General features: G+C 43.3%; 2 long non-coding RNA genes across 2 annotated transcripts; one reads left to right on the top strand and one right to left on the bottom strand.

The window, feature by feature from the left end:
- The first annotated feature begins 6029 nt into the window (after positions 1 to 6029).
- Positions 6030 to 16275, top strand: LOC132982525 (uncharacterized). Its single transcript, XR_009674715.1, has 2 exons — positions 6030 to 6100; positions 16094 to 16275. It is a non-coding gene; the product is annotated as an uncharacterized LOC132982525 (long non-coding RNA).
- A 306-nt stretch (positions 16276 to 16581) lies between these two features.
- LOC132982524 (uncharacterized) lies at positions 16582 to 17929 on the bottom strand. Its single transcript, XR_009674714.1, has 3 exons — positions 17726 to 17929; positions 16966 to 17180; positions 16582 to 16874 (listed from the first exon to the last, which is right to left on the bottom strand). It is a non-coding gene; the product is annotated as an uncharacterized LOC132982524 (long non-coding RNA).
- Between the last annotated feature and the right edge of the window lie 1851 nt (positions 17930 to 19780).

Genomic DNA, 19780 nt, shown 5'->3' with positions numbered 1-19780 from the left:
GTACATGGAAGGCCAAAAAAAACGTGAACTGACACGGATGTAGGTTTTGTGGCGACCAAGGTGTCCTGCCCATGGGAGTGTGTGTGCTAGGTGCATGACAAGGACCCTACAACTAGCTGGGATCACAAGACGTTTGTCTTCATTACAAACACAATACAGCACATCATTGTCAACAATGAACATCTCCTTCCCCACACAATCCCCACTGGTGTCCTTGACTACTTTGGCAAACAATGGTTGCAAAGTAGCATCTTCCCTTTGTAACACTGAAATATTGTCAGGCACATTCCACATGTCATCACACAGCACAATCTGTCGGTCTGGTTGAGCTAGCTTTAGCTGTTTCTCAAAGCGTCGCTGGCGACGGGATTTTCTTGGCCCCTTAGTGCCACCCTCACACAGACTACTGTCGAGGTCTGGGAGTGGTTGGACACCAGCTTTCGCTTGGGCTCTGGTGATTACAGGACAAGACAATTGCACATTCAGTTCTCCTTTTTTTCCAGAGTCACTTTGCTCTGACAGTTCTTTATCCTGTAACAAGTCCATTAACACAGGCAAGTCCCAACCCAAGATGGCATCAACAGGCAGATGCTCTACAACCCCAACAGTCAGTAGGTAAGATTGTTCATCAATGATCACCATTAGTTCAGTTTTGGGATAGAGGTGCCTGTCTCCATGAACACACAAAATGTCCGCCTGCCTGCGGTAGTCCACACTGCCTACTGGCACCAGAGCACTTTTAACCAGTGACATGTAGCTACCTGAGTCTAACAGGGCTGTCACGCGTTGACCACTGATGGTAACAGTTTTATGTCGCGTTTTCACCTCCAGGTCCTCCTCGGGGCCCATTTCTGACCGGGGTGCATAACAAGCGCCAGTGACCTTAGCTTTGCGTACGGGACACACAGAAGCTTTGTGGCCTGGCTGCTGGCAATAGAAGCAAACAAGGTCCTTACCCGATCCTCGTTGGTTTGGGGCAGAGATAGTGTCACCTGAAGGTTCTTGGTGTCTCTCTCCCCTTGTAGGTCGTGACTGTCGGTGGGGTAGACTGGTGAAACGTGGCACTGGTGCATTGGAGACACGTGGAGCTGGTACACCTCTCCGGGCATTCAGGTACTGTAGCGCCAGCCGGGCAGCTGAGAGTCCCTCGACTGGCTCGTGCTCCTTCACCCAGGTCCTCACCTCCGTCGGAAGTACCCGGAGTAGCTGCTCCAAGACGACGGCTTCCCCAATCTCCTCCTTGGTGTGCTGCTCGGGCCGGATCCAGCGTCGGTAGAGTCCCTTCAGGCGGTGGTAGGTCTCGGTGGGGTTCTCACCAGAGGGCACAGCGGTGGCACGGAACTGCTGCCGATACGTCTCTGGAGAGATGTCAAATTTTATGAGCAGGGCTGCTCTTAAGTCAGTGTAGCAGTGAGCCATCTCCTCATCCATCGCAGTGTAGGCCTCCAGTGCCTTACCAGTCAGCAGTGGAACGAGGCGGCAGGCCCACTCACTCTCTGGCCATTTCCAGGTCTTGGCAATTCGCTCAAATCTCAGCAGATAGTTCTCAATGTCTTCCCCCATCTGATATTGTGGAATTTTGTGGTCTTGGTAGGGCCTCCACTCTGGCCTCGGCTGTTCAGGTCGACTGCTGGTATCCTGCGACGGAAAAGAAGGATACTCAGCTGCTGAATCCTGATGTCCTCGCCGGGGTGCTGGGGTAGGCAGCTCGAATCTTGGGCTGTTCGCAGTGGCTGTACTTGGAGTTGTGACATGGGCTGGCCTGTTCTGCCCCCGTGGTGCAAGAGTCTGTCGGGACTGGGGCCCTGGTTGATAAGGCTGCTCGGGCCCTGGAAGAGAAGCCCTCAGGCCTTGGATCTCTGCCAACAGGCCCTCCTCTCTCCTTTGCTGTGATGCCAAAAAGTCTCTCATCATAGCCACCAGTTCTCCTCCTGCTTCACCTGCAGACACTGGGCCTTTAGGAGCTGCTGGGACCTGCCAAGGCCTGTACTCCTCATCGTCCTCCTCTGTCGAAGTTGCCACTGTGTCCCAAGCCGGGTCAGCCTTGGCAGCTGCTTCCTCCAACTGCTCTCGCCGCTGGGACCGTAGTCCTGTGCGCTGCTTTTGGGGCCGGATTAGCTTCTTGCGACTAGCCATCCCACTTCTGACACCATATGTGACGGGGTCCTCTGGCAATCCACCCGAAACTTAAAAACAGGCGTAGTCGCAGACTGTAAGTGAAGTGTTTTTATTTTCTGCCGGCCTCCCAAAGTGCAGTGATAGCTATTTACAAACATGAAAAAATGCAAAAACAGAAAACCAAACAAAAACAAACAAACGGTACTTCCAAAAAAAAATGAACTCTCGCTGTAACATGTTACCTTCCCTGTAACCATCCTCAACTGCCTGAAAGCAGTAAGCAGCCATCTTTTAAAAGCAAGAAGCCCCTCCCACTGGGCGTTATGAATTGCATAACATTTTACACAAAACACACTTTCTCACGAATGAGCAATTTATAACTGGTTAAATTCATATGGTCTATTCATCACTAAATTACCCATTTTCATCCATATTTTATTAACACCTCGCTAATGTATCTGTGGCGATACATTGCAACCAAACATTTAATTACCCAATCAATCACGTGATTACCAATGTGCGCCCCATCCGCCTATTTAGAATGCGGAACTGGGCCCACTCTGTTTGGCACCCAAACGGGACACAGCGGCGCGCATGAAACGCACCAACGGTAATACCGCTATGACTATATATATATATATGTATGAAACCAAAAATAGAGCTCTCAAGTGTGCACCCTTAATCGCGCTATGAAACTGAGAGGGAAAGGAGGATGATGGTGTGATTGACTGTATGATTATAGGCGCACTGGCAGAGGGAAAAGTTTGGCGGATGTGTGTGTGTCAGCGTGTGTGAGTGTGTGTCAGCGTGTGTCAGCGTGTGTGCGCTGACTGCAGTCAGTGACGGAGCCGCTCCGTCACAGCTTTATTGTGGAGAGTTGGGATTGAATCAGTAGGGGTTCATCATATAGGGAGCAACTGCACTTTAGAAAACAAGCCCAAAAACCCGCAACCCGCAACTGACGATATTTGCAAGCGACTTTACATAAAAACAAGCAAAAAAGTCGCTTATAACAAGCAGACCTGGCAACACTGCTAGGGACCCGGGCCCAGATCAGACTACACTTGATCTGCGGTTCATTTGATCAGTGTGAACCATAGACTGGGACGGGAGAAGGTCCCCGGTCTAGTGAAGCTTTTATTTGTAGAGCTCCCCCTGCTGACTGGCTGCAGTATAGGTCATAAACCCCGCCTCCTCAATGATAACAGACGGGATGTGGGTAAAACTGTAAAGTAAAAATACTCACATAATTCTTTTCCAAACCTAAACTCTACTGTGATCATTAGTTATTATCACCCTACATTGTGTTCAAGTGCTCATTTTTCTGTGAGGTTTGTTTTAAATAAGTTATTTGAGGCTGAAAAACAGGATTTTACGTCATATTTGACGATGATTGATGCAGATCTTGCGTAGCTCTCTTTGGGAATAGCAAAGCTACGAATCGAAGGAAAGCCTCTCTTGGACTGACAGAATGAGTCGTTCTGCTGTAAACACATCTAACCAACCTGTGGGATTTAAGGATATCTGCGTTAACTTGGTAAGTTGAAATGTTTGTTTCATGTGCTGTTCGCGGGTAATTTGTTTGTTTGTTTTATTTGGATCCCCATTAGCTTCAGCATAGCGAGAAGCTATTCTTCCTGGGGTCCGCAGTTTATATTGTGACAATACATTTTACAAATTCATATTATATATTATTCTTTTCACACTACACAAACATTCCACAACATTTCTTCAATAACTAAAAATAATAGACAATTTACATGAATGAACAAAAAAAAACAAAAGGAACAGACAAATACAAAGGCTCCATCTGATTTACAGCCTCTAAGACATGACATGTTTACACAAAAAAAAGTAATGTCGTTAGCTAGCTAGTTAACACTGAAGTAGGCTAACAGAGCTAATGTTATGGTGTCAATAATATGTTACTGATAGCTGGCTGTGACGGACATTATTTATCGTTTTATTTCACTAAAGAATCGGGGGGAGAATCCTGATAAACTATGCTGGCTGTGCTTCATGATACTATAACTTTCCTGTGCTCGAGATTCGTATTAATGAACAATCAGATCCTCTGTAAAATTCAGCAAATAGTTGCGCATCACCGACAATAACTTTACTTTACGGTCTGTTAAAGTAAAATAGAATATGTCCTGATGGTCTGCATTATTAATAACATTAACAGTTGGTCAGTCTGCTCAGTGTACACAGACTGTAAGAATAACAGGCTCGACTTCCTTTGCAGTGCTGATTCTGAAGAGCATGTCTTCACATAGGACTCAGAGGTAAAAGCATCTCTTATATGATTACATAAAAGACATTAGACATTATATTCTTTCTTAAAATGTAAGGAATACTAGCAGAAGCTTTTAACAGCCTCTATGGTTCTGCAAGAAGTCTAGTTCATGTTTAAATTGTTCTTCTTTCTGTCTTCAAGGAAATCAATGCCCAAAGGAAAGAGCAGTCCAGACTCTGATTCCAGCTCCGGTGAGGTTCTGCACACAAATTGGCTGTCTGATTCGTTTAATGGGTAATTACCACACAACACCAAATCAGTACATTGAATTGATTTTTTTTAGCTAAATACTGAAGCTACTTCTGCATATTTGTCATGAAGCACAAGAATCCAACTGACTGTATTTTCTGCTCAAACTGCTGAAATCATGTCTCACTGTTTAAGTTTCACAGTTGTTCTGTGAGTAGTTAGAAATAATAAATCAACAGGAGACACTGTGGTGCAGTGTGTGGTAAAATTATTACATTCATGTACGAATGAACACAACACTTTTCTGCGGGATTGTTCTCTCATTCCTTATCAGCAGTTGCAGTATCCTGTTTAACCACATTAACTTCATCATCACACCTCATTATATTGGACCGCCTGCACTCGATGCTTTTGTGAATAAGAATGGTCAAAAGACGTTTCACACGCCCCCTTTTTGTGACGTGCGGAGAGCCTGAAGCAGAACGCCTGAGTTAACAGACAAACTAACTAACTATCAGATATCTTTATCTGGAGCTTCTGGCTTTGTTGAACCAGCTTTCTTAAAGAAAGCCTGGATATGTTGAACTTGCTTCAGATACAACAACTGACCCAAATACTGATCAATAACTTAAACAACAGCCAAATACCGCCACCTAGTGTCTAAAGTGAGTTTTGTCCAAACTAAATGTGTTGATGTGTTTGCACTTCAGAAATAAAAGTTTCCATGGCTAACAAAAACCAGTATAAACCAGTTCATCTGTCTGTCCCTGTCCATAGGCTCACTGATAAAACCAGTATAAACCAGTTCATCTGTCTGTCCCTGTCCATAGGCTCACTGATAAAACCAGTATAAACCAGTTCATCTGTCTGTCCCTGTCCATAGACTCACTGATAAAACCAGTATAAACCAGTTCATCTGTCTGTCCCTGTCCATAGGCTCACTGATAAAACCAGTATAAACCAGTTCATCTGTCTGTCCCTGTCCATAGACTCACTGATAAAACCAGTATAAACCAGTTCATCTGTCTGTCCCTGTCCATAGGCTCACTGATAAAACCAGTATAAACCAGTTCATCTATCTGTCCCTGTCCATAGGCTCACTGATAAAACCAGTATAAACCAGTTCATCTGTCTGTCCCTGTCCATAGGCTCACTGATAAAACCAGTATAAACCAGTTCATCTATCTGTCCCTGTCCATAGGCTCACTGATAAAACCAGTATAAACCAGTTCATCTGTCTGTCCCTGTCCATAGACTCACTGATAAAACCAGTATAAACCAGTTCATCTGTCTGTCCCTGTCCATAGACTCACTGATAAAACCAGTATAAACCAGTTCATCATCTGTCTGTCCCTGTCCATAGACTCACTGATAAAACCAGTATAAACCAGTTCATCTGTCTGTCCCTGTCCATAGACTCATGGCAGACTTTAAGAGAGAGGACACTTGGCTTCCATGTACGAGACACACAAGTCCCAGATTGAATCACTCTATCAGGTAAAGAGCTGTCTCACTTTAAAGTGATATAAGAAGGTGGAGTATTACAGAATCATACTAAGTAAGCCACAGTCCGTCTAACACTGAGTTAATATAAACTCTATGTATATTAAAATATACAAGCTTCTGATTTCTGCCTCTCAGCTTGATTCTGCTGTTTCAGTTTTCACCTGTTAGCTCATATACCAATCACATCAGCACCTGACAGACCCCCTCTCTGCTGCCAGGCTCTAACTGCCAATCAGATCATCACCTGCTCAGGTCTGCAGCGCGTTATGCCACACAGACTGCAGGAAAACAACTTCAGATGCTACTAGCTTAGCTACACGGCAGTTGGAGACAGAACAGTTAGCAAACAAGTTACACTTTAACTTTTTGTTCTTTTGTTTGTTCCTTTTTATTTACATTAATGTGCTGTGCAGGGCATCATTTTACCATTCAGCTCTGTATTTAGGACCCTAAATATGTACGATAGTTTGAAGTAAAATTCAGGTTCATCAGACGTTTCTGTGGCAGATGAAACCAAAATAAACAGCTTTGCTCTCTGATCGTTTAAATGAGAATATCTGAAAAGACAGAAAATAATCAGAGTTTGAATAACATCCTACTTTTTAAGTTCCTGTTTCTACTTTCAGATTTGTTTTCTATCAATATATTAATTTTCTTGATGCAGCGAAACACGATCAGAGAACTTTATGAATCCAAACAGCCTGATGTGTTTTACATTAATGAGGCTTCTGTTTGACAGATTGAAGGGAGACATCTTAAAGACACAGCTGTCATCTCTGTGTCTGAGTGTAAAGGGTTAAAGTTAAAGGAGAGGTAAGGGCGAGCAGGAAGAGAGAGGATCATCATCTCCCTGATCTGATATAATAGCACAGTATGAATGCGATCGATCATAATAATATGTGTGGAGGTATGGCGGCCATTAGTCGTCTTTAACACTAGAACCGCCAAGACCGTGTGACGGACGGTTTGGGTTTTTATAATACAAATAACTATTTTTAAATAAAAACTACAAGCCTCTCATCCAATGACTTTTCTTAAAGGTCCCATATTATGTTTTTTCTGGTTTTATATGCTCTTTAGTGTGTTTTCCAAGTGTCCTGTGCATGTTTAGGCACATCTATGTACAAAAATTCAAAGTCTGCTGAAACGCGGCTTCTCCTACGTCTTCCTGTTAGCTGTAGCATTAGCTGCATGTAACGCTCGGTTCTAGCCCCCCTCGATAAAAATGTGTCAGTCCGACGTCATTGTCAGTGTGATATCACTGATCTAAGCCCATTGGCTCGTTGTGGCAAGCCCAGCAGCTCATGTTGCACGCCCGTTAACTTCTGTAGCACGCCCACGATATGCCGTAGCCTGCGGTAGCAAAGTAGTGCTAAGGTGCTAATGTTTATGCTCCCCTCAGACGGAGCCAGTGGCTGCATTCCAAATATGGTAAAAGAGGCGGGACATTTCCGAGAACCGTGCTGAGCAACTGACCAATAACGACAGAGCAGATCGGCAGACCGATCAGAGCAGACTTGGCCCACGTGGGGCTCTGCAGTCTGGGCTCAGCAGAGTGTAGCTGACAGACTCAGAGCGGAGAGGGAGCAAGGAGGAGCAGTACATGAAAACAGACACTTTTTTAAAACTTTAGCTTTTGTGAACGTACAAAAATAGATACATAGATTAAATATACGAACCCCAAAAAGGGCATATTATGGACTCTTTAAATATGTGTCCTGTATGTTTTCTGAAGCCTATGTGTAACTAAAATTAAACACACAAGATCCCTGAGCATTTATACCTCTAACCGCCGTCGCCTTCATATTGACGGCAGTTGAAAATGATACATTTCCCTGGATTGTTTTCGCGCGTCGTTTTAATTTTTATTAGTTATTGTTTCTATTTATAGACTTCATATGCGCAGGAATTTAACAAAGAGCGACAGATAGATAGGATATACAAATAGATAGATAGAGACCATAGACAGATAGACAGACATGCTCATTCTTTGGGAACAGAGAGAGGAACACCTGCGTGTCAAGGCCAGTCTGACGTCGGTGCCCACTGAGCCACAGCAGCCACAAGAGCTGAGAAGGAGGCAGTGTCAGACAAACACGCACTGCAAGAAAAACATGACCATTGTCTCCTGCGAGGGGTGCAAGCACCCTGAGAGTGGGAAGTGCACCGTAAAGGTTGAGCACTTGTGCAGCAGGTTTGTGCATTGTGCCGCGGCGCTGTCCGAGGTGCTGATCGTTCATTTGTTCATCTGTTTGTTTGTTCGACGCTGCATCTGTTATGGATTTCTGCAGTTCTTTTTGTAGGCTACATAGTTTGTCATGCCCATAGATAGCCGTGTTTTTGTTGTTGTTGGCGTTGTTGGTGTGCGTGCGTGTGTCTTGGTCAATGATTTCCTCTATGTCGGGGAAACAAACCCAGTTGCAGAGAGGAGGAGGAGCATCGGTGTTTATCTCTTTATTTGCAGTGTTTTTATTAAAAATGCATAGCCTAATATATCCAACAATATAATAGACTAAAAGTTATGTCGGTTTCATTTTTGTAGAATGTGTTTTAGCAACGGGACACGTGGAGCAGCAGTAAAAAACGGCGCACTAAAAAAGCTGACAGATATTGTAAATTGACATGCGACATTTAAAAGGTTACCAATCCTGTCTTATGCTGATAGTCTATTTGGTTTGTAGATAAAAGTAAGTTGTATTTAACTTCATCAAAAAAATGCATTATTTGTGTGCTTCTGAGCACAAACATTTGCATATGCGACGCTTGGAGGGGGGTCTAGAATGTTGGTGGTCCTAGTGTTAAGTGGCTCATAAAGTACATCCCAGTCTGTGGACTCAAAGCAGTCCTGCAGTGCCTCGTTGCTCTCCTGTGTCCATCTCCTAACAGTCCTTGTGGTCACAGGCTGTCTTTTCATTATAAAAGCCAACTTATTTAAAACATGTTGGGTTTTAGTCGGTCTCAGGCCGTGAGTACAGTTAATGGGTCGGGCCGGGCTGGGCTCGGACAGAACGTTCATGGGCTCGGGTAGACCCGGGCTGGATTTTTTTGGGCTCAATCTCAGCTCTAGGTAGAACGAGGCCTGTGGGTGTTGACAGAAGAGGGAGCACGGAGCCCGATGGTGCACACCCTGCCCTACTGGCTCTATTTCTGGAGATCAAGCCCAGCCATTAGCTGCTGTGCACACATCACAGGAGAACTACAAGATCACAAGAAAAAAACTACTTCACATGCAAACAACATGTTGCTTTGTCTCTCTGAGGATGATGTGTTGTTCACTCTGTTTTGACGTCATGTTGATGAAGTGATGAAACACACAATCAGGGGTCTGTATGTTGTGTTTTATTTTGAAATTGCCCGGACGCTCTTGTGGATTTCCTTGTCTGACTTCCTGTTTGGGTCACTGTAGTCTGTCTACACGTGTGCTAGCAGCGAGCTCCGTCTAAAATAAACTGGCAGAGTATTTGAATCCGAGTAGTTTCAAAGAAGCGTAATCTTCCGGTGTGTTTGTTGACCGATCACTGGTTGTTACCTGATGAACGTGCAGGGTTCATGTTTTTTATCTGTTACATTTTTCATTCTTATGTTACTGGTCTAACTTTCTAAACTGACACCTGCTCTCTCTCCTCTTAAAGGTTAACCCAGCTGCTCGAAGTTTAACGTTCAGCTCGCAGTCAGATGTTAAGTTTCACCAGCTGCTGCACTCGGCCCCAGAGGACTAACTTCTTCCTGTTCAGGGTTTCCTGTCTCCTTCACAATCCATGTTTTATTTTTCTTAGTATCTAGTGGAGTGAAGCATGAAGACAGACTACATCAGGTTGATCCTGCGGGCTACGCAGAAACGAGAACTTTAAACTTCAGTGTTACACTTGAATTATAAAACTTTATATCTTTAAATCTTATTTACTGATAAAGAGCTCCATAATTCTTCAGAAGTCGAGGAGTCAGATTTTTATGACATCACTTTTGACTCTCCCTCACCTCGTGTGGCTCCGAAGTGAAGACGGTTTGAAACAAAGTGTGAAATGCAGATTTATGAAGCCTGCAGATATGCTGACGCCCGCCGGCGTCTGAGCTTCCATCCAACGCCTGAGCTGATGCCATCTGTCCCATCCCGAGACCAGCCCATGTCAAACAACGCCAACTACACTGCAGAGCTCCACAGAGAAGATCAAACTGCTGTCTGTGCCGTCTGTACTTGCTGTCTACAAGGATAGCAGGGCGGGGAAGGAGAAGAAAAAAAACATGATAGAGACCCGGCGAGATGCAGAGACAGACACGGCTACGAGTCTGAGTTTGTGCTGATGAGGTCACAGAAAAGTCCAAGGACTGAGCGTCACCAGGACTGTGCTCAACCTCTTACCCAGAGATCTTTGACAAACACACACAGACACACACACATACATCAACACAACTGCACACACACATGCAAACACACACACACACACATACACACACAGAAACATGCATGCTAACACACAGGGACAACCCGAAGGCACTCAGGCAACCACTCGAAAAACTGAAGACGACAGAGAAGCACTCAAACAAAACATCGCTGCAAATCTCAGAAGAGAGAAGGAAATGCAACATTTATGACCTGGACTCACATTGTTTGCATCCTTTTTGTGTGTGTGTGTGTGTGTTTGTGTGTGTGTGTGTGTGTGTGTGTGTGTGTGTGTGTGTTTGTGTGTCTCTGTGTGTGTGTGTGTGTGTGTATGTTTGTGTGTCTCTGTGTGTGTGTGTATGTGTGTGTGTTTGTGTGTGTGTGTGTGTGTGTGTGTGTGTGTTTGTGTGTCTCTGTGTGTGTGTGTGTATGTGTGTGTGTTTGTGTGTGTGTGTGTGTGTTTGTGTGTGTTTGTGTGTGTGTATGTGTGTGTATGTGTGTGTGTATGTGTGTGTTTGTGTGTGTGTGTGTGTGTGTGTGTGTGTTTGTGTGTGTGTATGTGTGTGTGTATGTGTGTGTTTGTGTGTGTGTATGTGTGTGTTTGTGTGTGTGTATGTGTGTGTTTGTGTGTGTGTATGTGTGTGTGTGTGTGTGTGTGTGTGTGTTTGTGTGTGTGTATGTGTGTGTGTATGTGTGTGTGTGTGTGTGTGTGTGTGTGTGTGTGTGTGTATGTGTGTGTGTATGTGTGTGTGTGTGTGTGTGTGTATGTGTGTGTGTGTGTGTGTGTGTGTGTGTATGTGTGTGTGTTTGTGTGTGTGTATGTGTGTGTGTATGTGTGTGTGTGTGTGTGTGTGTGTGTATGTGTGTGTGTGTGTGTGTGTGTGTGTGTGTTTGTGTGTGTATATGTGTGTGTGTGTGTGTGTGTGTGTGTGTGTGTGTGTGTGTCTGTGTTTGTCAGGAGTGGAGAAGATGAAAGGGAGAAAAAGCTGCAGGATAGAGGAGCAGCTCAGCACAGTACAGCTTTACCTTCTCACAAACTTAAGACTGTTAGTCAGGCAGCCAAAAAACAATTAAGACGAGCGTGTAGTGCTCGGAGAGATCTTGTAGGTGTCACAAATCCTTTTGTCCCGCTGGTTCAGCCACGTCGGAAACACTGTCAGCTAATTAGCTGCAAAGTATGAAAGAAATGGAGAGATCAGATCTCTTTAAAGAGGGCCTTTGGAAGCTCTGCCATCATGGACTGTTTACAGAAATACAGAAACTCAGTTTCTTCTAAACACTGAGGAGACAAATCTCAACTATCACACGCAGGAAGTCTTCAGCTGGTCACTTTGAAGCACCAGAGAAAGTAGACGTAAAGCAACAGTCTGTAACTCCTCCTCCTCCAAACAGTCGATCTAATATATCAATAACCTCCAGCAGGGAGAGTCTCTCTCATGTCCACAGAGCTCCCCGCTCGCCTGTTTTCAGTGTGTGTGTAATGTAACTTTGTCAGGAGGTCGAGGTCATCTGGAGAGAAGAGCGTACGACTTTACAGCGCTAGTTCACACAGCAGCCTTCAGCTACAAAGTCTCTGTACTGATTGATACGACGACTGAGAGAGAGAGAGAGAGAGAGAGAGAGAGATAAGCAGAGTGTACATCCCTGCAGATATTATCCAGTACAGATTGAGACGTAACATTAGCCTGTATCGTTAGTAGTGTCATCGTTGTCTCATGTTTAGCTGCAGGAAGTCGTCTAACTCGAGTTCTGTCTCAGGTTTGATACAAAGAAATCAATAAATCCATCTGACGCCAAAAAGTCGTCTTTTTCCTCGTCCATCTTCAAGTTAGCTTCATAAGATTGGAACACTAAAAACGTATCTCAGCTAGCATGTAATAAATGAGCCTCTCCACTGTTGACATTTAACCCCGGTGCAGAGTCGTGATGGAAACAGCTGAATCTATTCATTCTCCACATGCTAATGATTAGCTAACAACGGGCTGTAGACGCTGGCAGTCATCCATCACATCTAAACCGCTTTTTCCATTTGGTGTGATGGAGTTTGGAACCGATCACAGCTGTCATTGGTTGAGAGGCGGGGTTTACACCCTGGACTGGTCGCCAGCCAATCACAGATCAACCAGCTACACCCACATCCACAGTCACCAATGAACCTAAAGAACGGAGAGAACCCAAGATGCACAGCTTCCTGTCCAGCAGGGATACAAACAGCGCTGCTAGCAGTCAGAAACCTTGTCAGTCGACATGGTTCTTCAGCTTCTCACATCGTCTTTGTCGGCTTCTCTTCCATCTGATTGTCAACAGATATGCACGTTGTCTAAAAGCGGGAGGGGTCAACAGCACTATGTGTGTTTAATCTCAGTGCAGATCCACCCAGACACCTTCAGTGGGCGCCAAAGCCGCTGTACTGAATTACATATTGTTGCTTTAAAAGTCAAAATAATTTTCTTTTCATGTTGGAGGGAGGTTAGGGTTAGGAATGGATTCTGCTCAGCTACAAAGAGGGTACAACATGGCTGAATGTTAGAGAGAGGTTTATATGAATTCATTCACCATCTAGTCTTGTTTGTGTAAACTGGCAGGTTTTCAAGTATCTGCAGATTTCAGGTGTCAAATTTAAATTTTGCCCTTTTTGGAGTTCGTATATTTAATCTATGTACCTACTAAAGTATGTTCACAATAGGTAAAGTTATAATAAAGTGTCTGTTTTCATGTACTGCCGCTCCATGCACCGGCTCTCTTCTGACTCTCTCTCTAAGGCTCTGAAGTGTCCACGTTCAGAGTCCTCACGTGTGCCAAGTCTGATCTGATTGGTCGGCCTGTCGGCTCTGTCGTAATTGGTCAGTCGCTCAGCACGGTTCTCGGAAATGTCCCTCTCCTTTTACCATATTGGGAATGCAGCCACTTTGGCTCGGAGGAGAGCAAAAACATTAGCACCTTAGCAGGCTACGGCATATCGTGGGCGTGCCACAGAAGTTAATGGGCGTGCAACATGAGCTGCTGGGCTTGCCACAACGAGCCAATGGGCTTAGATCAGTGATATCACACTGACAAGAAGTCACACTGGCAATTTTTTTTTGATGGGGGCTAGAACCGAGCGTTACATGCAGCTAATGCTGCAGCTAACAGGAGGACGTAGGAGAAGCCATGTTTCCGCGGACTTTGAATTTTTTGAAATTTGCGTAGCTCTGTTTGTGAATAGCAAAAGTTACATAGTGAAGGAAAGCCGAGACGCCATTGAATTTTTCCGTTCAGTTTTTTCGTCTTTTTTGAGCTGGCAAAATGAGTTGATCTGCAGTAAACTGTTCTAACCGACCTGTAGTAAAAAAGTGTGATTTATGTGTCATTGGTTGGTTAAAGTCGTTATCTAGCTAGCTAACACATAAGCAGTCTAAGGTTAGCTGAAATGTTGTAAAGCTAGGTTACTTATCCGGCATGATCTATCTTTTTATTTTTTTTTTTTAAATGAGCAAACCTAATAACTGACATGCTATGTTTCTTGATATTGTTATATCATTATTGTGATTTAAATTGTATTTAAAACCAAGAATCGTAATATAAAATCCGCTCATAGATGCGGTTCATTGACTGTACAGTTATTTTACAGCAAAAATAAATACGTCTGGTGAGGTCTCAAAAAAGTATCTAGGGCAAAAACAAAGTCAAATAATTGTAATCTGTCCTGCATCATTACTAATGTGTACATGTTTACAGTCTGAGTGATAAGTGGACTATACCGAGAGTAACTGGTTTTACTTTCATCCGCTCACCGTGTGGGCTGAAATTCATAGTACTATATACGAGGGTAGAATATTTCTCTATGTATCCAGATAAAACTAAAGGTAAGCTCTGATTTAATATAACTGTTACTGATTTAAGAGACTAACTGAAACGTGAACACAAACATCAACAACCTGCGGTGGTGTAATGTAATATTAACTGAGCATCATGCTGCTTAAACGTGATAAATATTCTGCATTGTCTTCCACACACTAATTCAACAGTCACAAGCTGATCATATTGTAAATTTAATGACACTCACTGAGAATTTGTACTAAAAATTGACAAAAATTGCGGTGATTGTGACTGTGTCTGTATTTAACACCTTTGAAAGGAAGGTGTTAATGCAGGAGACCAGTGTTACACACAACATGCTGCTGTTATTGAAGTTAGGAGGAGACATAGGCACAATAAAAGAAGACATAAAGATCACGTTTTTCCCCACACATGTTAATATGTTTTAAATGTCATGCATTTATTGTTTATTTCGCTTCAATAATCGTTAACAAAGAGAAACACGATGATTAAACTACAGGCTATTGTTGCCTTTTTATAGCCAAAGAAAGCTGAACATCCACAGCCTCTGCATTCAAAAGAATTTCAACATTGACATTTATGTCTTCCTATTTCCCTCTTTTCACCAACATTATATTTTAAACTGGGATTTCCTTTTTCTCGGGTCTCTCGTCTCCCCCAGCTCGGCCCCTCTGGTGCGCTCCTCTCCATAATGCGCTCGTCTCCTCCCTCTACAGCCCACTGCTGCTACTCTGTAGGACGCTTTGATTGGGGCACCTCACCAATAAAATACTATTTTATATTTTATAAGCAGTTTGCCACCACACTGTATTTTACTCTCCAAAGACATATGAGTATGTACGTGACAACTTTAACAAAGCTTTACCACACAGTCACACCATCCACACAGCTGATCCAGGATTTACTGTAGCATCTTTTACAACACTAAAAGGTCATGTACAGGCAAACAGAGAGAAGGGAAAAGAAACAATCTGTGCTCTTAAATAACAAAGCAGTCTCAAATCTTTTTGAGGAATTACAGCTAAAATTCTACTTTGCATACAGTACATCCTCTGATAAATAAAGTACTTTGATTGCATTTCTGTGATGTTCCTGTAGGTGACCATGATGCAGCCAGACTGAAGCAGCACGTTGTGAAGGTGGATGCCATCATCTTGTCTTTGCGGTGCTGATTCTGAAGAGAACGTCTTCACATAGGACTCAAAGGTAAAATTATCTCTCATATGATTGGACTGTGTTATTGTAACCTCTATCAGCATCAAAGTAATTTGAGTAACAATTTATAATCCTTCTTAAAATGTAAGGAAGACTAGCAGAAGATTTTAACAGCCTCTATGGTTCTGCAAGAAGTTCATGTTTAAATTGTTCTTCTTTCTGTCTTCAAGGAAATCAGTGCTTAAAGGAAACAGCAGTCCAGACTCTGATTCCAGCTCCGGTGAGGTTCTGCACACAAATCTGATTATATGAGAATATTTAACATTAGTTTAATTTATCAGGCTGGCCCATGTGATGACAGTTTAAAATAATCTTCAATAGAAAGTGGCAGGAACACTTTTGTCTTAAAACATAAATTCATAAAGCTGATCATATTATTGGATTCATCATGTCTTATTATATATTTTGTTTTTCCTCTTAAATAGTTCTCCTGTCTTAAAAACAAACTTTAGAAGCTGAAGTTTAACAGAACCAGAGGACAGATCTGATTTCAGGTCTGAGGCATAAACATCACAGTAAAATTCATTATACTTTACATTTAACTCCATGATTGTTTTTCTTTATTACAGAAGACGCCCTCAGATTCAGATCCATCAGCAACCACTGACAACATGGAGGACTCGTCCCCTGAGCGTTTCCTGTCCTCTCTCGATGGAGTTCTTCTCTTCAGTTATTAACTCTTGAAAACAGCAGCACAACATGCCAGACTGTTTGACAAGTCTGTGATTGAATAAATGGAAATGGAATCTCATGTATATCTTGCTATGCTTATTGGCTTTAAATGTTTAATATTAAATAAGTTTGAAGGCCATTTATCTCAGACGAGACCGGCTGTGACAAGCTGAGCTCGTCTGTAAGCTTTGCTGTTCTCTTAGCTGTTGTTGGTCAAGAAGAAATTAATGTCAGTTCAAGGCCTTTTCAAATGTGAGCTATAAACTTAACTGCTAAATTATTTAACTGTGACCAACACTTTGTAGTGCTCCAATTAATCAGAGACAGTCAATTCAGATTTAAAAAAAGTTTATTTAAACATTTTATGAGAAAAAAAAACTTCAATAAACAACCCCTGGCTTCATTAACCATGTGAAAAATAAGTAAGGGAGACCATCAGGTTGAATTGCTGGGACATAAAGTATAAAAAATAATTTAACAAAGAAATCCAAACAAAAAACAAATAAAGTATAGAGATCCTGGATGATTGTTTGACTGTTAAAATATGATGGAAAAGCAAATCCAACACAACCCTCCAGCATCTGGCCTTTCAAACACAGGGCAACATCATGGAAAGAAATAGCACCATTGAATATTGACCAGGATCTCTGTGTTTTATCTGAGGATGACTGTGGTAGCCTTCTCACTGTTCACTGTTCACTGTAACAAAGCTCCAGACTCTGTCCACCTTCTCACTGTTCACTGTCACAAAGCACCAGACTCTGTCCACCTTCTCACTGTTCACTGTCACAAAGCACCAGACTCTGTCCACCTTCTTCAGTTGTGCAGACGTCGATCAGCTCCTCTGGGTGATGGCAGAGAGGACTCTTCATCTGGGAGAGCTGCTGGTGTAAGGTCATTTCTACCACAGTGGATGAGCAGGGCATCTGGCACAGGTGAAAAAAGGAGGAGGTTCCTTCAAACTAAGCGACCCCAGCCTGACCTCTGTAACAGGTGTGCAGACGAAGGTTGAAATTAGTCATTTTTAGTTTCTGTTGGTTGTAAATGGACTTGAGCTTATATAGCGCTTTTCTAGTCTTCCGACTACTCAAAGCACTTTCACACCACCTGTCACACCCACCCATTCACACCCTTTCACACACTGATGGTAGTGATTGCTATGTAGTATCATCCATCAGAAGTAACTAATCCCATTCATACACCACCACTGAGGCAGTGGGAGCAATTCAGGGTTAAGTGTCTTGCCCAAGGACACATCGGACATATTGCTCAGCTGGGGATTGAACCCTCAATCTTCTGGTTGAGAGGTGACAACTCTACCAACTGAGCCACAGCCGCCTTCATTGTAAAATGGAAAAGAAAACATCACCTTTCGATTTAACATTTATCTGGTGTATGACTCAGTGTGATTTTTATTTTAGAAAACTGTATTGTTAACAATAGCTTGTTTTTACAATCCTCTTTTACAAACTTAAATAAAAATCACAGGATATATAACTTTTAACAGATGATTTTAACTTTCACTTCACCTCTGTGGAAGATGTCAGACCAGCTGCTTTTATCTCTTCTTTGCCTAAATGAAGATACAAAAAACAATTGATTTACTGTTCACTTAAATATATTAGAAAAGCAGACAAGAATCACATTACAGACTATCAGTTTCTAACAAAATACAACATATCTTACCACCTGTAGCCTACGGTCTGTGGTGCTAACCTATCTTAAATATAGATTAAATATAGAACGATTTTGTTAAAAACAGAGGACCCAGCAGCCCACGTATTTTCAATAAAGCGGGATTTTTTAAAACACAGTGTGTTTAAATATTAAACTTTGAATACGGTGGTTGGTTGTACTTACACATTTCTTCATAAGACTCGTAGACCGGCAGAGCGCTTTCGGCGTAGCTGGGCTGCGTAAGTCATCAGGGCAGTACGCTAAATGGGTGGGGTGTGTTACCAGGGCTCCTCCCGCCGGACCCTACTGCGCAGACTCTGGCTCCAAATGACGTCAAAATCGCAAGATGGAAGCGCCCCTAAGCGGCTTATTTTGGCTTCAAGAACGTTGAGTGGGAACAGCTACAGTGCACGCCCACTGGTCTAAACATGCACAGGACACATGGAAAACACACTAAAAAGCATATAAAACCAGAAAAAGCATCATATGGGCCCTTTAAACATGTGTGTCTCCCCACCGGATTGCTGATGGACGGTCTACCTCCCCCCACCCCCTTGCTCCCTATCCCTCTTCCTGCATCTTATCCCATTTCTCCCCCTATCCCTTTCCAAGCCCGGCGCAGTCTAGGCCTGTGAAGACAGTTTCGTCATGAGCCGGGGATCCGGCCGAAGATTTCTGCCTTTTAATAAGGCAGTTTTTTCTTATAATAAGTAAGGTATTTTACCTGCTTTTTGTAACATAACAATGAGTAAGGTATTTTTACCTGCTCTTTTGTAATGTTAACAGACAATGAGTAAGGTCTTTTACCTGCTTTTTGTAACATAACAATGAGTAAGGTCTTTTACCTGCTTTTTGTAACATAACAATGAGTAAGGTCTTTTTACCTGCTCTTTTGTAATATTAACAGACAATGAGTAAGGTATTTTACCTGCTTCTTGTAAAGTGTCTCGAGATAACACTTGTTATGAGTTGACGCTATACAAATAAAAGTTGATTGATTGATTGATTGATTGATTTAAATGAAAACGAATCAAAGCAGTCAGTGCACAATAAAGAAATATAAATACATCCTGTTTCTCTGACCGTCAGGTGACTAATCTTTAAAATCATCTGTTATTCAATTGTCATTAATTTGATTCTTACAGTCTGCACGAGCAGTTTTAGTGACACATCATAGATTCAAGGACATTTGTACCCACAGGATTTCTTCTTCTTTCATCTCTTTTGTTCTTTTGAAGCTCTCATAACTCTCCTCCACCTCCTCTTCTTCCTCCTCCTCCTCCACCTCCTCTTCTTCCTCCTCCTCCTCCACCTCCTCTTCCTCCTCTTCTTCCTCCTCCTCCTCCTCCTCCACCTCCTCTTCCTCCTCCTCCTCCTCCACCTCCTCTTCCTCCTCTTCTTCCTCCTCCTCCTCTTCCTCCTCCTCCTCCTCCTCCTCCTCCTCCACCTCCTCTTCCTCCTCCTCCTCCTCTTCCTCCTCCACCTCCTCTTCCTCCTCCTCCTCTTCCTCCTCCTCTTCCTCCTCCTCTTCCTCATCTTCCTCCTCCTCCTCCTCCACCTCCTCTTCCTCCTCCTCTTCCTCCTCTTCCTCCTGCAGTCCTCACTCCTCCTCTTCCTCCTCCTCCTCCCCCTCCCCCTCCTCTTCCTCCTCTTCCTCCTCCTCTCCCTCCTCCTCCTCTTCCTCCTGCTCTTCCTCCTCCTCCTCTTCCTCCTCCTCCTCCTCCTCTTCCTCCTGCAGTCATCACTCCTCCTCTTCCTCCTCCTCTCCCTCCTCCTCCTCTTCCTCTTCCTCTTCCTCCTCCTCACTCCTCCTCGGCTCCTCATTCTTCACATTATAAACCCAGCTGTTAGACTTCCTCCCTCTCCTCTTAGTGTCTTGTCAGTCATTGATCCTCTCTCTGCTTTGT

Source organism: Labrus mixtus, chromosome 10 (genome assembly GCF_963584025.1).
Source record: "Labrus mixtus chromosome 10, fLabMix1.1, whole genome shotgun sequence".
Classification (NCBI taxonomy): domain Eukaryota; kingdom Metazoa; phylum Chordata; class Actinopteri; order Labriformes; family Labridae; genus Labrus; species Labrus mixtus.
This window is presented reverse-complemented; position numbering and strand designations above follow the sequence as displayed.